Genomic DNA, 5,025 nt, shown 5'->3' with positions numbered 1-5,025 from the left:
TCTCTGAAGGGCTGGTTTTGTGGGGATGAATTATTTCAGCCTATTTATGTCATGGAAGATTTTTCTTTCCCCTTCGACTCTAATAGACATTTTGGCTGGGTATGGTAATCTCGGTTGGCATCTGTGTTCATTTAAAATTGGGAATACTTTTGTCCAGGCTCTTCTGGTTTTCATAGTTTGCAGTGAAAAGTCAGCTGTAATCCTAATGGGTTTTCCTTTATATGTGACTTGTTTCTCTTTTGCAGCTTTCAGAATTGTCTCTTTGTTTTGTATGTGTAGTGTTTTTAATATGATGTGCCGTGGAGAGCTTCTTTTCTGGTCCTGTCTGTTTGGTGTTCTATACGCTTCTTGTATTTGTATGGGCATATCTTTAATTTTGGGAAATTTTCTTCCACAATTCTGTTGGTGGTCTGGTCCATGCCATTATCTTGGGATTCTTCTCCTTCCTGTGTGCCTATGATTCATAAGTTTGGTCTTTTTATGGTGTCACACAATTCCTGCATATTTTGTTCTTGTGATTTCTTAAATTTTTCATAATCTTTGCTTGAGTGGTCTGTTCGTCCACTTTATCTTCCAGTCTTGATACTCTGTTTTCCATTTCATTCATCTTATTCGTGAGGCTTTCTCCTGTCATTTCTAATTGGCTTACTGAGTGTTTTACCTCCTTACTCATTTCAGCCTGAGTATTCTTCAATATTTCTAGTTCTTTTCTGAATTCATTCAGAAGTTTATCCCTATCTTCCTTCAGTTCTTTTATTTTTTTTTGTGTGTGTTCTTTAAAGTCACTGAATTCTTTTATCATGTTTATAATTGTTATTTTGAGTTCCATGTCCTGCATTATCTCTAGGAGGTTCTCATTGTACTCCTCTAGGGGACTATTGGTATTTGGTGGGGATATGTTATTTTGGTTTTTCATGTTATTTTTTTTCCTCTGTGATTTTTACGTGAATTTCCTTTATAGTTTCTGATTCTTGTGTGAGACTCAAGCTTTATGGTGCGCCCTGGGTCCCCCGCACACCTGTGGAGCGTGCTGGGCTCTTGGGGTCCCTGCGCGCACTCCCGGAATGGCACGGCGGGTTGGCGGGCTTCTCCGCCGTGCGCCTGGAGGATGGCGGGTCTGGCCCCGCTGGCTTCTCTGTGTCTCTGTGGGTCTCTGCTGCTGGAGCGTTGTCCAGCCGTGTTTCCGCCCTGATTTCACCCGTGCACCTTCCTCAATATGCGAGTTCCACTGGCTGCTGGAAGCTGGAACACGCAGGAATAGTGCGAGGCAGCTGAAGCTGGGATCCGTGAGTCGGTGTCAGAGGAATGCTGCCCCCCCCCTCTGGGGAGACTAGATTGCAGGCAGGAGACACAGACTCAGCTCAGTCAGATTCTGTGGTACAGCTCTTTATTCCAAGTCTCAGTGACCCAGTTCCTGCTCTAGCTCCAACTCCGCTTCTAGCTCCAAATTACTGAGAGAAGACTGGAATATTTTATACCGTAGGGGCAGTGGTAAAAGCTATAGCTGATAGGTATTTTGGGGATGCCTCATTTGCGTGTGGAAATGGGCTCCCACCAGGCTGCCAGACTATCAGACTGCTTGAAAAATCACACAGGAAAGCATAGTATTTCCAGAGCCAGAGGCCATGTTTTCTATAGCGGCTACTTCAAAGGAGAGTTAGGAAGATGCCAGGTACTCTGCTGAAAGGAGTCATCTGCGTATGAAACCGAGCCCGTGGGCCACCCAGACATGGAGAGACTACGACTTCACAGCAGGGATCCCCAACAAAGCTTTCAAGTTTAGGTCTGCTTCTTTTTGTGAACTTTATGTGCCTTTGTGGTTTACTTTTTGGCATGAAACACTGGTTCCTCTAAGCTTCTGGTTCTCTCTTTGATTTTATATTGGAGTGGCCAGATTGCTTTTGTCTTCAGGAGTTTCCACAGAGGCCCAAGTCAGATGAGGATCAGATGCTCTCAGGCTTTCTCCTAAGGTCTGGATCCCTCCATGAAAGACTTTGGCCTCAGGAATTTGGGAGTTGGACTGGCCTGGGAGCCAGGCCCAGGAAAGATGCTGGTCTACGGCAGCTGGTGGCTGTGCCACCCAGAGATGCAAAGGAAGATGGGGGCAGGAGTAGCCCCAAGGGCTCCTGGGGACTGCACTGAGGAGCTTGATTGGTCTGGATGCAAAGGACCAGGAAGAGGAAAGGTCAGCCCCGGGGTCTAGGAAAGAGGCTGGCCCAGGGAAGCAGAGGGAGGTGAGGGTGGGGCCAGGCCCAGAGTGCCCCTGGGGACCCGAGAAGGAACTGAGTTGGTCTGGATGCAAAGGATCAGGCAGCAGTGGTGGTTCCCCAGATGTCTGTGGTGCCAAGACAAGGAATGGGACAGGACCCAGGCTAGGAGGAGAGACTGGCCGGGGGAGATGGGAGGGTGAACAAGGCTGGGAGAGTCAAGGTGGAGAGGGTGCGACTGACTTACCCCAGAGAGAGAGGCCTGCGGGTCAGAGAGAGGCCTGCGGGTTCTGCAGGCCCAGGGAAGCAAAGCACATGTAAAAATTTTAAATTTAATTAATTGATTAGGGGCTGGAGAGCTGGCTCAATGGTTAAGGGTACTGGCTACTCTTGCAGAGGACCTGGATTCAATTACCAGCACCCACATGGAGACCAACAACTGTCTGTAACTCCATTATGAGGGGATCCGATGTGCTTTTTTTTTTTTTTTTTTTTTTTTTTTGAGACAGGGTCTCCCTGTATCCCCAGGCTGGCCTGGAACTCACAGAGATCCACCTGCCTCTGGCTCTCAGGTGCTGGGATTAAAGGCCTGTGCTATCATGCTTGGCTAGTCGATGCTCTCTTCTGACCTCTTTGGGCATTGTTGACACGGATGAACTTACATACGTGCAGGAAATACACTCATACACATAAAAATAAAAATAATGAAATATTGTTTTGAAAATTAATTAACAACAACAACAAAAAAACCCAATGCCTTCCAGAATTTGAAAATAAAAGAAGGGGCAGGCAAGATGGCTCAGCAACTGAAGGCACCTGCTGCAAAACCTGATGGGTTGAGTTCAATTCCCAGGACCCACATAGTGAGAGGAGAGCAGCAACTCTCACAAGTTATCTTCTGACCTCTGCATGCGCACGCACGCACGCACACACGCATGCACACACGCACGCACACACGCACACACACGCACACATACACGTGCACACACATACACGTGTGCACACACACACGATTTTATTTTATATGTATGAGTGTTTTGTCTGTATGTATGTAAGTATACCCATGATGTAAATTTCCTGAACAGGCCGGAAGAGGATGTCAGATCCCTTGGAACTGGAGTTACAGATGGTTGTTAGCCACCACGTGGGTGCTGGGAGTTGAACCTGGGTCTTCAGCGAGAGCAGCCAGTGCCCTTAACCACTGAGCCAGCTCTGCAGCCTCAAATCTAGTTTTTCTTTGTAAAGACTAAATCTTAGTAACTTTGTATTAACTTACTTTTTTAAAAGTTTTTTTTTTTTTAATTTTGTGTATGAGTGTATTGCCTGCATGTATGTAAGTGCGCCTATTTCGTACAATGCCCAAGCAGGTCAGAAGAAGGCATTGGAGTCTCCTGGAACTGGAGTTACGGTGGGTTGTTAGCTGCTGTGTAGGTCCTGGGAATTGAATCGGGCTCTTAACACTGAGCCATCTCTCCAGCTCCTGATTTACACTTTGAAATAATAGTTTGAATATGCCATATAGGTCACTAAATAAGATATTCATTTTTTTCCCTTATAAAGATAGAATCTAAAAAAATTTTTTTTTAGTCTTTTTGAAACAGGGTCTCCTTGTAGCCCCAGCTGGCCTGGAGTGTTATATAGACCAGGCTGGCCTCGATCTCACAGAGATCTGCCTGCCTCTGCCTTCTGAGTGCTGGGATTGGGATTAAAGGTGTGCACCACCACACCCAGCCAATCTAACAAATTTTAAAACATTGAAATTCTGGTGGCACACGCCTTTAATCCCAGCACTTGGGCAGCAGTGGCAGGCAGATCTCTGTGAGATTGAGGCCAGCCTGGTCTACATAGCTTGTTTGAAGCCAGTTGGGGCTGCAGGTAGACCCTATCTCAAAAAAAATTAAAACATTGAAATTTGTTTTACCATTTTAAATAAAATACTAGTAAGTATTAAAATATTAAATATTGGTTTTACTATTTAAAATATTTTATTTATTATCTTTATTTTATGTGTATGAATGTATTGTCTGCATGTATGTGAGTGCACCCATGTCGTGCAATGCCGCAGAGGTCAGAGGAGGGTTTTGGATCCCCTGGAACTGGAGTTAAGGACAGTTCACAGCCACCATGTGGGTGCTGGGGATTGAACCCAGGTCCTCTGCAAGAGCAGTCAGTACTCTTAACCGATAAGCCATCTCTCCAGGCCCTGTTTTTAGTATTTTTAAAATTGTATTTCTTCATTTTTTAAAAAAGAAGAGGCGGGGGATCACGAGTTCAAGGCCAGCTTTGGCCAGACCTTTAAAGAAAAAACATTTTAAATTTATTCTTTGAGAATTTTATACATGTATACAATGTATTATAATTCTATTTACCCCCTATTTCTCCACATCCAACTCCTCCTTAATCCTCCAACACATACCTCCCAACATCATATCCTCTTAAGAGAAAAAATAACCTGCTAAGTCCAGTTGGTGCTGCTTGTATGCACACAGACATGAGGCCATCTATGGAACATGGGTGATCTACCAGGGGCCATGGCTCTGAAGAGAATGGACTGGCCTCCCTCCCACAGCAGTCATCAACTGTCAATAAATCAAATGCCAACAGCTGACCTGTGGGAGCTCAGCTAGTGCTGGGGGGCCTTGCCCCCATCCATGCTGAAAAAACCATTTTTCTTTGAGACAGGGTCTCCCTGTAGCCCCAGCTGGCCTGGAGCTCACTATGTAGACCAGGCTGGCCTTGAACTCACAGAGATCTGTCTGCCTCTGCCTTCCAAGTGCTGGGATTAAAGGTGTGCACCACCATGCCTGGTCCATGCTGG

The sequence above is a fragment of the Nannospalax galili genome, unplaced genomic scaffold (assembly GCF_000622305.1).
Source record: "Nannospalax galili isolate Female #2095 unplaced genomic scaffold, S.galili_v1.0 scaffold77, whole genome shotgun sequence".
NCBI lineage: Eukaryota > Metazoa > Chordata > Mammalia > Rodentia > Spalacidae > Nannospalax > Nannospalax galili.
The sequence above is the reverse complement of the archived record's forward strand: the minus strand, read 5'-3'. Positions refer to the sequence as shown.